At 43.8% G+C, this 16258-nt stretch overlaps 1 protein-coding gene across 2 annotated transcripts in view; it reads right to left on the reverse strand.

Annotated features, from left to right (window-relative positions):
• The window catches only part of VPS13B (vacuolar protein sorting 13 homolog B), an 883035-nt gene that overhangs the window by 166770 nt on the left and 700007 nt on the right, over positions 1 to 16258 (reverse strand). The window lies entirely within an intron of this gene.

Here is a 16258-nt window from a genome sequence, read left to right on the forward strand (position 1 = left end):
ATAAATCTGGCTGATATATTTGAGATGTTCACCCAGTCTACTTATTTACCGTATTTCTCGCTCTATAAGACGCACCAGACCACAAGACGCACCTAGTTTTTGGAGGAGGAAAACAAGAAAAAAAATATTCTGAATCTCAGAAGCCAGAACAGCAAGAGGGATCGCTGCGCAGTGAAAGCAGCAATCCCTCTTACTGTTCTGGCTTCTGGGATAGCTGCGCAGACTGCATTCGCTCCATAAGACGCGCACACATTTCCCCTTACTTTTTAGGAGGGAAAAAGTGAGTCTTATAGAGCAAAAAATACGGTATTTATTTTTATTTCATAAAAATATTCCACGAGTGTAAAAACCTCGAAGCGTCTAACAGAGGGAATGAAACAATAAGATTAGCAGTAAAAACAGTTAAAAGCAACGATTTAAAACATTTTTTTAAAAAAAAATCAGCAGTAAGCTAAAAACGAATTAAAACACACACCAGCATTCTACGTATCTGGGGAGGATTGTCTAAACAAAAATGTTTTTAGCAGGTACTGAAAACAGTACCGCAAAGGCACCTGCTTTCTGTCATTAGGCGGGGAGTTCCAAAGTTTACATGCTGCCACGCGAAAAGATTGCTTTGTCTCAAATGAAGAATGGGTATTATGTGGCACCTGTAATGGTCTGTCATACTCTTGCAAAAATAAAAAATAAAAATTGGAAGATGGTGTCCCAGATTTTGGCTTCAAAATTTTGCCAGGTATGCCCCCAGAGAATGCTTTATCCTAGGTCACACACGTACTCCAAATCTCTGAAAATGATGGAAGTAGGAAGAGGGCCCCCTCTGCTGATCTGAAGATTTTGCTTTGTCTCTGCACTGGATGTACATCTTTTTACTTGTAAAAGTGTGGAGTCCTGCAATTCAGGGGGTGAAGGGGAAACCCTACAGCTATCAAGACATTTTTGAAGACTTGCCCCAGTTCCTTTCTGGTCTGTATGGTGTGCCCTGCAGAAGAAAATTGCACAGGTACAGTATTTCTTCAAGCCAATGCAGAAAAGGCAGCCAACCCAGTGACTTAATGGCTCTAAATAGCCTTTGGCTTGAAATGCAGTAGTTAACTTTGGCAGCTAGTCAAGAAAAACATAGCCCAATAAGAAGAATATTTTAGCAGGCTGCCTAGGGAGAGGGTTTTTCCAAAATGCAAGCAGAACGCTCTGGTTTCATCAACAGGAGGAAAGAGGACTGCCTGTCGATATGTACAGAGCAGAGCAGTCGATAAAAAAAAACATGGAGAAGGTTCCTAATCAATTTTTTAAACAAAATAAATTACAGGGGACGTCACACAAAGAGCAGAGCACGATTCTAGAGGCCCACTCGTCTCTGCACCCAAATGTATGGGAAATGTAATGTTTCTACAGAAGTGCTTAATGTTCAAGGCATTACTCGGTGAATTATGCAGTCCTCACAGATCCCCCTGTGGGACTGGCAACAAGAGAACAGTCTGAGAATTCGAGGAATGACAACATTTTATTTTGCTGCTTTTCTTCTTTGTGTTCATCAGCTCTGAACTAGAGGGCTGCTCTCTGGTGGCCAAGTGAGGGATGTGCAACGTTAACCGTGGGGCTGTGCGCTGGGGAAGGAGGTTTGGTTTTTAACTTCCTCTTAGCCTCACCACAGAAAGCTAAAGGCCTGCAAGCAGCCAGAGACTGGGTTTGTTACCTCGTATAAAATGCCTTCTTTTGCAGATCCTAGCGCAGTGCCCCTTTCCGCTCTTAGAATCCTCCTTTCGGCCTCCTCGTTCCTCCACAAACCCGCCAATGTGGACAGCTGAATGCAAAATAGGTCAGGGCTCCTGCACCTTTCGTTGTTTTCTTCATAACTATTAAAGGTGCAGAAGCCTCTGTCATCCTTTTCACTTGACCCCCTACCTGGAAATACATGTGGCTCTGTCATCGTTATCACTATGTTTTAAAAGAAAACCACCTTTTTGACATTTCTATTTCAGCCCGAATGTTACTAACTGCGGTGCTACAGGTTAATTGGTACAATTCGTTTCCAAAGATTGTTGTCATAATTAAACACATCCTGCATTTTTAAACATGCTTTTGGTAAATCTGCAACCCCAATAAAGAAGAAACGCTAGAACTTGCTTCATTCTCACAGGCCCCTTATATGTTAATTTAACATGCTGGAATAGCACTAATTATTACAGCCTCCTGAATGTGTGGACCATACAGTGTGAATGCTTGTTCAGTGTCATGTGCGAACAGGTCTTTTATCTCCTCCTTTCTGAGGATCCTGGTATATCTGCCCTACTTCTTCCTACCCAGGGGTGCCAACTTAAATAAAATATTGGGGGGCCACACCCCACATAATCTCTCAACAAAACACAGCATGCACACACCATTTGAATGGCAATGCCCATCAACTTTTGGGGCCCCTCAAATATTTTATTGGGGCCCCAAAAAGACCTCAGCCCCTAGGAGTTGGCTCCTATGTTCCTACCCCTCTCTTAGGGATAGTCTTACCACTAAGTAACAAAAGGCAGCTCTCTGAGGGGGCAGGTGGTGAGGGAAGACGTGTCGAATGACACAGCCCACTCCATATCTCCAAAGCTAGGCTGCTGCTCTGAGGTATTGTGGAGGATGCTGTCCTGTTGCCAGGATTTTAAGGAAGGTCCTATCTGCACTATGCGTACATTTAATGCCGTGACATACCAGTCATGGCTTCCCCCAATGAATCCTGGGAACTGTAGTTTGCTAAGGGGTGATGGGAGTTGTTAAGAGACCTCAATTCCCTTTCAGTGAGCTACAATTCCCAGAGTTCCATGGGAAGAGGGATTTATCGTTAAACCACTCTGGGAATTGTTGCTGTCCGAGTGAGGCATCATAGGCCAGACACAAAAGGAAAAGGGAATGGGGAGGGAAGCAAGCATTCTGGCTATGCACCCAGCATACATTCCCCCTCTTCAAAGCATTCCAAGAACTGTCATTTACCCTTCACAGAGCTACAGTTCCCAGCATGCTTAAACTACAGTTCACATGGTAGACTCTGCTTTAAATGTATGGTATAAGCAGCTGACGAGTAAAGTCCTTTGGGCATTAGAGAAGCAAATTCCCTGCAGCAGCTGCTTCTCTGGCCAGTGCATTGGACTAGGCTGGTTTTTCCCTTGTCTACTATGTTCTCGGTGGGTGGGAGGCAGGGGGGCAGCTTAAGAGGTGCATGACTCACTTGCCCGCTTAACTTTTTCACCATGACACTTTGTCAGCTGAAACTCCCTGGGGGTTCATAGAGTGCATTGCAGTAATCCACTCTAGGTGGGTTAACACTGAACTGAAAGTTTCATCTTGAAACCACCCCAACCCCCCACAAAAAAGCCCCAGGATTTTGGGGACCAAAGGGAGGGGGGAAATGTTGAATATTTTATGGGGAAGAGGTAGAAAAACCTGAGAAACACACAGGGTGTTATTGAGGCAGCTTTTCTTTTAAAGGGTCGCTTGGCGGCTGCTCCGAGCAGCGACAGCCATACTTATCAGCAGTCCAGCCATGTTCTCCCCCAAAGCCTTGTGTACAGTGACACTCCTCATCCATTCCTGATTTAAAGGCTGTAAAGTTGTGCAAGCAGAAGGTTTCACTAACTGAGTAATTCCAAGCCAATTCAGCATGATGCTGCAATGCTGTAGTTTCTGTAATGTTGCATCACTGTAATAAAATTTCAGCTGCTGATGCAACATTGCAAGGCTATACTGTACATGATGCATACATGAAATGTGAACACATGAAGTGCTGTCTCATTCTGTTGGTCCATCTAACCTAGTCCTGCCTGCTCCAGTTGGCTCCGTTGTCCATTTTTCGGGCAGTGGTCCTTCCCAGTCCAGCTTCCTGAAATTCCTTAGCTAGAGATGTGACGGACTGAACTGGAGACCTTCTGAATGCCAGGCATACATTTAAACTGCAGAAGAGTAAATCTGTTTGCTGATAACCATGAAGATTTTCACAGCAAACCATCAAGCCCTACAGCAAACATCTACATGTTTAAGCCTGGGAATTCTCCCTTCCATATTGAGATTTCCTTCCTTCTGTTGACATCCTTCCCTCTTCTGATGAAGCAACAGACATTAGCACACCATCTACACACAAGCAGCCAATAGGCTGCAGCTACAGGGCAAGGCATTTCTTAAATCAGTGGTGGTAGGAAACTCACAGCCCCACAGGCCTGATTAGGCTACACTGGCTCCCAGTACGTTTCTGAGCACAGTTCAAAGTGTTGGTGCTGACCTTTAAAGCCCTAAACGGCCTCGGTCCAGTATACTTAAAGGAGCATCTCCACCTCCATCGTTCTGCCCGGACACTGAGGTCCAGCGCCGAGGGCCTTCTGGTGGTTCTCTTGCTACGAGAAGCCAAGTTCCAGGGAACCAGGCAAAGGGCCTTCTCGGTAGTGGCACCCACCCTGTGGAACGCCCTCACACCAGATGTCAAAGAGAAAAATAGCAACCAAACTTTTAGAAGACATCTGAAGGCAGCCCTGTTTAGGGAAGCTTTTAATGTTTAATAGGTTATTGTATTTTAGTGTTCTGTTGGTATAAATAATAAATTATTATTATTATTATTATTATTATTATTATTATTAGGCTTCCCAGGCCTCCTCATTTGGCCCTCAAGGCAATTTTGGCAAAGCCATGCCTACCTGCCCTACTTCTGACATCAATATGGTGTCACCTGACATCTTATATGCCACCATATACTATCAGTGGCAGGGGTGCCAACTTGAATAAAATACTGTATTGTGGGGGCTACATAATCGATCACATGATCCACTGCCCATCAACTTTGTGGGGCCTCCACCACCACCCCAAATATTTTATTGTGGGAGCCAAAGCTTCCATGGCCCTAGGAGTTGGCTCCTATGATCAGTGGTGCCAGCAAAGCACTGTGTCTGATTCGAAGCCTGGCAGACAAAACCAAGTCATCTGACATCAGGAGATTGGCGGGGGCAGGGGGGGGGGCTCGCCAGCCTGACTCAGTTCCCCAGTCCTGTCTTAAATTAAGTGTAGAGAAAAAGTTGAAAAGAATACTGAGGTCCTCTTGTAGCTTGTGATTGGTGTGCATCCTTCTTCCCCAGACAGGGACTTCCTTCAGGGGAGCAGTGGAATTTGTTTACCTCAGATCTTTGCCATGACACCCCTGTCACTGTTCACCTTCCAAAATTTAATGCTACTTTGCTACTTCTGTGATCGCAGTGTGTGGGGGCGGAGGGGAACCCACTTTGTTCTAACATAACATGGAAGCTGGCTTCTTTCTTTTTTTAAAAAAAAAGAACGCCTGGACATGTCAGTGACTGTCGCCGCTTGCCGGCTCACTTTACAAAGACTGACTTTGAAGTACTCTCACAAATCGAAAGAGCTATGTCTTTTAAATGAGAAAGTACGAACTGAACCAAAAAAGGAATGATCAAAACCTTTTGTCCTCACAGCCTGCTGGCAGCTTCTAGAGGGATGTGGTGTCAGCCTAGCGTACCCAGCAGAACACTTGTTCATTGCAGGAAAACTTCATGGAAATATTGTTTGCATTCCGTTGCAAAAGGAGTTTCTTCGATAGAAATGGTTTCCTGGGGTCAGCTATGAGATAAAACCTCTGGTATGGTGCCCTCTGGTGGGTCCTCTCCTATGTCAGTCAGCGGACATGAATGCACACACCACGTGGGCCTTCTTGCCAGCAAGCAGCCACAGTAGCAGCCCCATCAGTACTGTGGCATTTTGGAGTTACCTTTTACATTTCCCACAATGCCCTGGAGTGACGCTACATTGGGGAAAGACTCCAGAACATTGTAGGAAAGGTAAATGGTGCCGTACTCCTCAGAGTGTCGCAAAAAAGGGCCCCCATCAGCAATGGGCCTAGGCAGCTGCCCAGAAATGCCTATTGCAGTTTCTGAGCTTGATGTGGAATTGCAGGTAAGCGAACTTTCTCTTAATCTAACCTCCGGTCAGTGTGGGAAGACAGGAGATCGCCTAATCTGACAAGGCAGTGGATGAGACATCAGCCACCTTAGCACCAGAGCAGAGGGCTAACATTTCAGATTTAAAAGTATAGTGGACAATGAGTAAGGAAAAATAAAAATGAAACGTTGGTTGCTGTGCCAGCATTTGCCTCTGCCACCTCCAAATGGGATGTAGATCCTGAAATGTTGCCCAGAAACGATTGTGACTTTGAGCTGATGAACATGAGCAAACACGTCAAATGACCAAGCTATTGTTATCAGCTGCGGGCAACAAGGAATTTGGTGACGTACACCTGCTGAAGTATTATTTATTTACTGAGTTTATATCTCGCCTTCCCTCCTTCGAGGAGCCCAGGGAGGCAAATAGATACACAAGTTAAAAGGTTTTGCATTCACGCAGTTAATATCATGGCTAGTTTACCCTTTCCTTTTGTCCAGACGGGAGATATACTTCATTACTTTCTTACACTTGGTTCCTGTGGAATTATTGCCTTTTCTTTGTTCTATGCTCCATTATAAACCAACTTGTTTGCTTCCAACCTGACTGTTTAGACGTTATGCAAAGTGGGAATTGTCTTATTTGCTGCAAAAGGACTTTCTTGCATCCTTTCCCAGCTCAGCTGAAGAACTGGAAAAATACACACCCATATATTTCATCACAAGGGCAAAGAGTGATTTTCCCACCTCCAAAAAAGAAAGAAAGAATTCACACTATGTCCTTTGTTTCATAATATTCCTTCTTTAAAATTTACTTGGAGTTTGTACTGCCAAAGAGTATCACAGAACTATATGTCCAAACCGAGTAAAACATGGAGTGCTATCAAGAGCGCACTATATCAGTCTGAAGAAATTGGCACTCCCTTGTGAAAGCTACGTGTTCCTTTCTTATCTTGCTGGTACAGATCTCAGGCTTTTTAGTTTTCACAATGACATTTAAGTACATGTCACAGTCCTGTGGATAGTTTAGAAACAGGGTGGGGAAAACAGGGCAAGAAGGATTCTGATGTACTGGAGTTCAAGAACAAGGCAATTTTGCCACACATGAACACCAGAATTTGCTGTTGCTAAAGTATAACAGTATGTGGAATTCTTAAATAACAAAACTTATTTTTGAAGACAGGGGACAGAGAATCTACCATACCCAATTCGCAGGACTCCAGGGGGTTTACAGCATGCTTCAGAAAAATTACCATGTTTGTCCACCAACTTATGATACCACCATCCTTTTCATTGGACATACAGCCCTCTCCAGGTACTGACTGCCAGACCCAAACTAAAAAGTCTGGCAATGCTTCCACAAGATGCTCAACTCTGGCAAGCCTCTAAGGGGTGCTCCCAATAATACTTCTCTGTGTATCCTCAACATTTGGGCAGCTCATGGGTGGCACGGTGAGATGTCTGGGCCACAGGTGAGGAAGCTAGCCATTTTAGCATATTAGGCATTTAATGCTTTATAGAATACCGCCAGCACACTGATCAGACAAAGACAGAGAACAAGAACAGAACAGAACAGCACAAAACCCATGTGCTTGTAGCAGCCAAACTCTAGGGCCACATTCTGCACTAAAGGTAAAGGGACCCCTAACCATAAGATACAGTCGTGGCCGACTCTGGGGTTGCGGCACTCATCTCGCTTTATTGGCCGAGGGAGCCGGCATACAGCTTCCGGGTCATGTGGCCAGCATGACTACGCCGCTTCTGGCGAACCAGAGCAGCGCACGGAAATGCCGTTTACCTTACCGCCGGAGCGGTACCTATTTATCTACTTGCACTTTGACGTGCTTTTGAGCTGCTAGGTTGGCAGGAGCAGGGACCGAGCAATGGGAGCTCACCCCATCGAGGGGATTCGAACCGCCGACCTTCTGATCGGCAAGTCCTAGGCTCTGTGGTTTAACCCACAGCGCCACCTGCGTCCCTCACATTCTGCACTAGCTGCAGCTTTTAAACCAGGGGTTGCCAATGTGATACCTGGAGGCAGCAGTGTGCCTGCCGGAACTTTCTATGGTGCCTGCAAATTGTTGCTGGCATCTGCCTCAAGAGACAATGGAGAAGTGCGCTTTTGGAGGCAAGATCAAGCTGTTGGACAGTTGCAGTACCTGCTGTGGCTGTAGATACCAATGTGGGAGAGACATGTTTTGTTGCAGCTGGGGCAGAGGAAGGCATCTGGTTGTGCTGCCGCAGATGCACCGTGGCATTTCTTATCTCTGTACTCTTCCCAGCAGTCATTTCTCCTCTGTTCACTTCTATGGGTACACAACTTGACTGCCAGTCTCTAGGCACTTCAGTTGTCTGCAAGGGATTCCCACACGGTAGGGTTGATGTTGCCAGCCTTTACATTATGTTTGCAGACATATTTGTAGCTTACAGTTGGTCTGCCAATTGACCAGGTACCTGAAGACAGCTCCCCATAGAGCAGGGGTCAGCAGCCTTTTTCAGCCGTGGGCCAGTCCACCGTCCCTCAGACCATGTGGTAGGCTGGACTATTTGGGGGGGGGGGGATGAACGAATTCCTATGCCCTACAAATAACCCAGAGATGCATTTGAAATAAAAGGGCACATTCTACTCATGTAAAAACATGCTGATCCCCAGACTGTCTGCGGGCCGGATTGAGAAAGCGATTGGGCCGCATCCGGGCCCCGGGCCTTAGGTTGCCTACCCCTGCCATAGAGCATGTCTTTGGGGATCCTGCCATCTTCCATTCTGTGGACATGATCATGCCAGCGTAAACGTCACTGAGACAGGCTTCAGTAAATCTCCCCTCAAAAATCTGTAGTGAACAAGAGACTGTTTATTCTTGCTGTTCAGCTCCTCTTTGCACTGGCTCAGCCTCTCCTACATTGAATATGTCCCCTTAAACATGCCCACATTTCATTGGATGCCAGGATCAGACACCCTTCCACCTCTTCTGAACAGAGCAGAAATGCAAAGAGCTTCTCTCTACAAATGATGGTGACTGATGTAGTTGCTTTTTCCTGCATCAGTTGGGGCTGGGGATGCTCACAGCATTTTGTGCTCATCTCTTTTTCTGTTCTTGTAGATATGGCCGCCATTTTGTTCATACCCTATGGCAGCCATTTTGTGGCTGCCACCCATTATGCCTTCTCAAAAACCCAAATTTGTCCACTGGTCCAAAGAGGTTTGCCACCTCTTATCTACACATTCATGAAGGGCAGCCCAATGTAGGAGTTCCCAGGACAGAAGGTAGATAAGCTCTCCATAAATTTCCTAGCTTTTGTCCAGGGTCTCAATATGGCATTCTTTGTACTATGAACACATAAACTTATTTTAAATCAAAATGATCTGAAATGTTCTTCAGTTAAATTGCTACCCACATAACACAATTATACATTTTGAGAGAAAGGGAGAATAAAATCTAAACTCCTACCCTTTAAATATGCTTCATTTTAGGTGCAGAAATGTGAGATAACTAAGCCAAGCAACACTGTCATGCTGCCTGCATGAACTGCACAAAATGTTCAGATCTATTACTTCTTTTCTTCTCCCCCTTCCTGACTAGTGGGATCCTCATGTGCTTGCTGTAGATCTGTGACAAAAGTCTAATAGAAAAGCGAAGATAAAGCCTGGACTTTTCAAGGTGAGACAAAACGACTCATGACCCACATCTTCAGAACCGCAGTTAATGGCGATAATGAACACTCCGTGGGACAGCAGGCATTTGAAACTGGATCAATTGCTAAGCAAACTGAACAGCCTAGCAAAAGGGGAAAAAATGTGAGCATAATACTGCAGAATCTTCAATAGCACAAAAGAAATCCACACGCTTTGACAGCAACCAAACAAGTTTCTGGAGAATGAAATTGAACATTTGCAGATCTTATCAGTGCAGAAAATGGATTATTGGGTGCAGTGGGGAGGGGGCCTCTTCAGATTTTAATTAACTAAACAATTTGATTTGATTTGAAAAGCCTTATTGAAAATGGACATGAAGGTAGATAATAAAACAAGGTTTCAATATTTATTTGCTAGGTTCAAATAGGCTGCTCGCTACCCTCAGTTTGTTGCAGCCCTGCTACAAACACTAAGATCATAAAATTGTAGAGTTGGAAGAGACCCTGAGGGTCATCTTGTTCAACCCCCTGCAATGTTGGACTACACATACACACACGTTTGCAAAATGTGTACTTCGGATCTAACTTAGATGTGAGGGAGGGCTACTCTTATTACTAAATGGAACTTATGGGTGAAGGGGAGTAAAACTCATCTCCATCCTGCCTTACCTCCCTGTGCTGCACAGCTTTGATTACCCCCCACTCCCCACAAGCTTGGCTCTGGTGCCAGAAATGAATTGGTTTTGGGGGTAGGGAGTCTTCAATAAGCAGAGCTATGGGGAGATGTGGGGAGATAAGGCACGGGATCTACAAGCATATGTTTAGCAAGCACGAGTCCATCTGTTTGGGCTCTCAGAAGCAGGGCCAGATGAAGGCCTTTAGAGTCTCTCTCTCTCTCTCTCTCTCTCTCTCTCTATATATATATATATAGTGCCTATATATATATATATATATATATATATATATATATAATTCAAGATATAAACAATAATAGACCATAAAATAAAAAAAATCTTTCAAAATGAAACAAAACCTACAGCAGGGTGGAAAATAATGTTGATGTTGTATACTTCCACTTTATATTTCAAATGCTGAGTTTGCAGTTTCTGCCAAGTTTTACTAAAGATTACTTAATCACTTCACTGAGTAGCGGGTTTGCAGCCATGGTGAGCCACGGATCACAGTTCCACCAGACTGGCCACTACTCGTTATTGGCAACCCATTTAGTGCGGTAAGTGCCCTTCTCTGTACTATAATTAGCGTGATGGTTAATTCAGCTCTGGATTAACTATGAAAGTCCCACTGTGCCTAGCGTTCATAACTGGGTCTAGTGCATGGTGGTGAAAGCAGCAAAAAGAGCCTGCTTTGCTGCTTCCTTCATGTATTTGAGTAATCACCCAGCAGAGCTCTTCAAAGTGGTGTATAGGCTATTCACACCTGTCTTAGTGGAGAAATCTTAGAACACCTCAGAGACCTTCTGTGAGTAGCTTGCTGGACACTTTGAGGACAAAGTTGCTTGTCTTCATAGTAAGCTGGATGCCGCAACTGATGCAGTTCCAACTGAAGACTCCAATGCTCCAACAAGCCATGCTTTGTTGGCATCAGTTGCAGTTTTTGCAACCTGCTGACGATGAGTGGGTGCCCTTCTTGACTGGGTTACCTGGTTGACACCAGAGGTGGTGAATATGTCTTTGCATGGGGTGATGGTGGCAGGGGCATGTGCCTGCCACTTATAAATACCTCCACTTACAGACTATTCAAGGAACCACAGAAACCTGCTTGTGTTTATTGTTGAAAGTGTCTTGCATTCCAGTGCTAGTTCTTGTTTCTGCTGGACCTTGATTTTTCCTGCTAGACTAGACTTCCTGCTTTGACCTTACTTGCACCCTAGGGTTACAGCTTCCATCTGCAGTTCAGAGTTTGCAAAGACTTCTCCACAGCACCACCTAACTTTGTTCTATTAAAGACCACTGAAAACAAAAAGAAAAAAACCCTTCATTTTCTTTCTGTTAATTTTCTGTGGCATGAATTGCTAGTTGCCATGGTGAAGAGTTATCATCATTAGAGGAGAAAGTGTGATCTGCGATTTGCTAAGATGTAAAAAAAAAAAAAAAATCCTTGGAAATTCTGCTGCTATATCAGACAGAATCCGGATGAATAAAATCATAAACCATAACTGGTTATTTTGCTTGACGAAGCCAAATGAAAGAGAAATCCTTGCTTTCAGCATGCTACTGTAGAACCTCAGAGACACACGCCAATTTAATGTGTCATCACTGCATTGCTTCCTCTTGCCACTGACTCTAGATGGAGCCCAAGAGGGGCTGAGGGAAGATACAAGTGGGTGAGGCAGAGCACAAGAAGAGTTAGGGGGAGAATATGCGTCTCTGGAAAACCTTTCAATTATTTAGGGGTGAGGAACCTGAGGCCTTCCAAATGTTGGGACTCTCTCCCTTCAGCCACCATGGACAATGGTCAGGGATGGTGAGAGTTGGGAGTCAAAAAACAGCTGCTGGGCTCCCAGCTCCAGGCCTGTGGCCTAGTTCCTGCACTTTATTGCAATTAAGCCAAAGTACATGTAATTAAAATCACCACATATTCTTCTCCTGCCTTCTCAGCTTCTATTTCCCCACTCCCTCTCTTGTTTCCCTGTGTCTGTTTTACAGACTGTAAGCCCCTCAGGGAAGAGACCTGCCACACCTGTTCTTTGTAAAGTGCCGTGTATAATACTTTATAATAATATACTGGATCAACCCTTTTTGCTTACTATGAAGTACCTACTAACACACTCCCCACTTCTCCAAGTGGCGAGATGTTCCAGAGGAAGCTAAATATCCTTTGGAAGCAGTGTATGGCACATTTGCAATATTTGGGCTTATTTACAGGAATATAAACTGAGCAGAGGTGGAGACGAACTGTAGAAGGCCCTGCACTCCCCAGAAAAAGTGCAGGGTGGCACAATGAGGATGCAATGGAGGTAACAAAGTATGCCTTCTTAGCACCACAACTTAAGAAGAATATTGACAAACTGGGACGTGTGCAGAGGAGGGTCTGGAAATCAAGCCTTATGAGGAACTGTTGAGGGAGTTGGGTATGTTTAGCCTGGATAAGAGGCAATTGAGTTATGGTAGCCATCTTCAAATATTTAAAGGGCTGTCACATGGAAGATGGAACAAGTTTTCTCCTGCTACAGAGGGTAAGACCCAAGCCAATAGTGTTAAGTTACAAGAAAGGAGATGCTGAACTTTATGACAGTCCATAGCTGTCAACTTTCAGTTTTGAAAATAAGGGATCAGCAGCATAACTGTCAGCTTTCGGATTTGAAAATAAGGGATCAGCAGCCTCACCTGTCCCGGAGACAGTCTACGGGATATCTAACAATCCGGGATAGCAGCGGGAAGCAGTGGGAAACGGCACTGAAATAAGGGAATTTCCCGCAAAAGGAAGGTTGACAGCTATGTGGCAGTCAGAGCTGTTTGAGAGTGGAATGGACTCCCTCAAGAGGTTGTGGAGATTTTAAAGAAGAGGTTGGATGGCAGTCTGCCATGGATGTTTTAGCTGAGATTCCTGCATTGAAAGAGGTTGGACTAGGTATCCTTGGGGTCACTTCCCAATTTACAATTCTACGATTTTATGATTCAGTGAGAAGAAGAAACAGAAGTAACTGGCAAACAGGACTGATGACTTCAGCAGTTTCTTCAGGATCAGTGCTCACTAATTTAAATAGTAACGAGAGGCAGAAGGCAAAGTTCAAGCCAGAGGAGGAAAAGGCGAATGAGGCTTCCTGATGCAAGAGAAATGATGAAGGAAAAGCAAGCTCAGAGGATGGAAGTTCTTCACATGATACAGAAATAATGTTTGACAAGTGGGAGGCAACACAAATCTCATTAACACCACAAACACAGGTTCATATTGTTGCATTTATTTATTTAAAACATTTAACTCCCTCCATTTAAAAAATAATAAATCAAGGCATCTGAAAAATAAAGGAATATACAAACAGTATAAAAAATACAAAAAGTTAATTTAAAAAAACCCCCACTGAAAAGTACCATTGTTGAAAAGAAAGAGGTGGAAGCCCAGCAGATGAAAACAATGAGAATAGCAGTTTAACACAGCAAGTCTTCAGTGAAGATTCTCAACCATTAAAAGCCAAAAGCCATGCTGGAAAGGAAAGTTTCTGCACTGCCAAAGAAGAACATAAGGAAAGGGGTGAAGTGGACTTTTCTAGGCAGGGTGTTCCTAGCACTGCTTTCTTTGTCCCTCATCCCAGTCAGACGTGAATTTTGGGCTTTCCGTGTTAATACATCTGGAATAACAAAATAACTCCTAGTTCACAGTGAGACTGCAAGCCGAACAGGCTGTCTTGAAAGGCTGGTTGCCTCTCACTAAAGGTTTTTAAACAGAGGCTGGACAGTCACCTAGCATGAATACTGGCATAGTGGGTCCCCTGTATTGGCAGGGGGTTGGAATAAATGACCTCTGAGGTTCCTTCCAACTTGATAGTTTTAAATGGGATTTACTGCTTGTGTACTCTGCCAAGCTGCCTTGCAGGTTCTGTTGTTGGGACAGGAAGAGCAGAATAGACATACAGTATTTTAATAATGAAGGAATTGGGCCTTTAGTGCTGTGGCATCTACCCTTTAGAATTCCCTCCCGTTTAACATCAGACAGGCAGTGGAGCTCTTTCTCAGCCTGCATATGCATAGGAATTGTTTTCAGATGCTGTAATTGTTTTATTGTTTATGTGTTTGCTATCCAGGGCTTTTGTGGGAAGAAAGGTGGGGTACAAACATAATAATAATAATAATAATAATAATAATAATAATAATAATAATAATAATAATAATAATAAAATTAATCAAGCATTTAAATAAATGTTTTGTGGCAGCAAACTTGCTTAGGCCCCTCAGCCTGCTCCTAGTTGAAGGTGGAGGTAAAGGGGGAGGTGGGACATGTAAAAAATGCTGCGTTTCCCTTCATACCTCAAAAGTCTTCCCTCTGCTTTGGGGGGTCTGCTTCTGCTTGATTGCCTCCTGTTTTGGCACCCAGCAACCAGAAGCAGCATGCCCACTTTATTCACAACCTCCACCTTGCCCATAAGCATGCGCTACAAGGGTGGGCAGGAATTCTCCTGCTCTTTACAAGAGCCATGCAAATCTGAAAGTTTGTATCTCCCTGTATGAGCCTGCCTTGGCTTTGAAATCTTCTGGGCGAGACTCTCTCTCGGTCCAGTCACCTTCACATGCACACTTGTTAAGGATATGAGAAAGGGCCTTCTCGGCTACTGCTCCCAGACTGTGGAACTCCTCTCCACAAGAGGCTAGGCTGGCCCCCTCTGTTTTTCTTTCACTAGCTGACAACTATTTTATTTAGGACAGGCCTATGGCCACTAAGAGGCTATCGTGGCAGAATATTCTGAGTGTGGGTGATGTACATTTCCTTTTCGGTTTATTTTTAGATGGTTTTAGGTGTTTGAATCAGTGTTGTTTTAATAGAGAACTGATTTGTGCGTGCTTTTAAATATTTATACTGATCGGTGTGATTTTAGATTTAATACATCTAGTTTATAATTTCACGTTTTTTAATTCATGTTGTGAGCTTCTCCTGGGAGAAAGGCAGGATATGAAATAAATAAATAAATAAGCGGTAACTCATCTCTTTTAAGAAAGTAGAATTATGCTGAAGCCAAACAAATCAAGGTTTGGTCAGCGGCTAGATGGGAGCTCTCTGTTTACTGTACCATATTGAATTCTTGGGATACAAATGTAATGAATTAACAGGTGTTCATCCAGTGTCTCATCCAGCCATAATGTCAGGATCCCATCACAAGCATCTGTCGGTGATGGTAAACTTCAGATACACAGAATTTCCTACTTCAGGGCAGAAAGATTTGGAGCTGATATTGGGGATGAGGGGCACAAACAACCACAGACCTGCCCTGTTCAACCCCCAGCAAGCAGGAATATGCACCTGTCCCATATGGAGATTGAAACTGCATGAACAGTTTTTTATTCTGAATTTTAACTGCTGCAAAGTCATTTTGGTAGCCAACCTTAGCTGAAAAGCTTAACTATGACAGCAACAAGGACAAATGATCTACATTTTAATGGTGGAAACAATGTCAGAGTCTAAACTATTGAGAGTAAGATTCCCCCCTCGAGTTTACTTTTCAAGCTTGCAAGAATCTATCATTTGCCCGATAATAAATGTTGGAAATGTAAAGAAACTGAAGGTACATTCTTTCACCTTTGGTGGACATGCCCAAGGATTAAGGCTTTCTGGGAGATGATTTATAATGAAATGAAAAAGGTATTTAAATATACCTTTCTGAAGAAACCAGAGGCCTTTCTCCTGGGCATGGTTGGCCAACTGGTTTTAAAGAAGGATAGAACTTTCTTCATGTATGCTACAACAGCAGCAAGGATACTTATTGAAAAATATTGGAAGACACAAGATTTACCCACTCTGGAAGAATGGCAGATGAAGGTGATGGACTACATGGAACTGGCGGAAATGACTGGCAGAATCCGAGACCAGGGAGAAGAGTTGGTGGAAGAAGATTGGAAGAAATTTAAAGATTATTTACAGAAATACTGCAAAATTAATGAATGTTAGAATGATGTTGGATTGAAGTGGTTTTTAGCAGCAATATTATAAAGGAATATGTAAAAATGGATTGTTAACAGGTGATAACCTAAAGTTATAATATA

This window comes from Podarcis liolepis, assembly GCF_965112155.1.
Source record: "Podarcis liolepis genome assembly, chromosome: 8".
NCBI lineage: Eukaryota > Metazoa > Chordata > Lepidosauria > Squamata > Lacertidae > Podarcis > Podarcis liolepis.